Source organism: Bison bison, unplaced genomic scaffold (genome assembly GCF_000754665.1).
Source record: "Bison bison bison isolate TAMUID 2011002044 unplaced genomic scaffold, Bison_UMD1.0 scf7180017864180, whole genome shotgun sequence".
Lineage (NCBI taxonomy): Eukaryota > Metazoa > Chordata > Mammalia > Artiodactyla > Bovidae > Bison > Bison bison.
The window spans coordinates 2,399,332-2,399,748 of NW_011494752.1; the positions used below are offsets into that span (position 1 = coordinate 2,399,332).

Genomic DNA, 417 nt, shown 5'->3' on the forward strand with positions numbered 1-417 from the left:
GGGCCTACCCTCGGTCGGGCCCCCTCCTCCCTCTCCGGAGTGACGAATCGGCGCCCGGCTGGCAAAGTACTGACATTCGGGGAGTTTTGAGGAACGTATGGAGCCTGGAAAAAATCCTTGACTGTACTAAACACCACCGCGTCCCCAATAGAACGTTTATTTTTCTGAAGAGAGTCGGTTGGGGCCCGGAAAGGAATTAAGGAGAGTGTTGAAAGTGCGAGCGCGGAAGCTCGGGACGCGAGGGGCGGGGCGTGCGCGGGACAAAGGGAAGCGAGGCCGGAGCTGCGGGCGCTTTTTCTGCCCGCGGGTGAGTGTTTCCGACTGGGCCCGACTGGGTCGGGAGGGTGGAGAGGCGTGGGGTCCCGGCTTGGCTGGGGTTGCTGAGGGTTGCTGGGGGTCAGAATTTGGCGCGGGGCA

At 62.6% G+C, this 417-nt stretch overlaps 1 protein-coding gene across 2 annotated transcripts in view; it reads left to right on the forward strand.

The window, feature by feature from the left end:
* Positions 1-6: 6 nt before the first annotated feature.
* SMARCE1 (SWI/SNF related, matrix associated, actin dependent regulator of chromatin, subfamily e, member 1) overlaps positions 7-417 on the forward strand; it is a 22,809-nt gene continuing 22,398 nt past the window's right edge. For both annotated transcript variants that reach the window (XM_010842598.1, XM_010842599.1), the window contains exon 1: positions 7-307. The gene's annotated coding sequence lies outside the window, so the exon portion shown is untranslated. The remainder of the gene's footprint in view (positions 308-417) is intronic.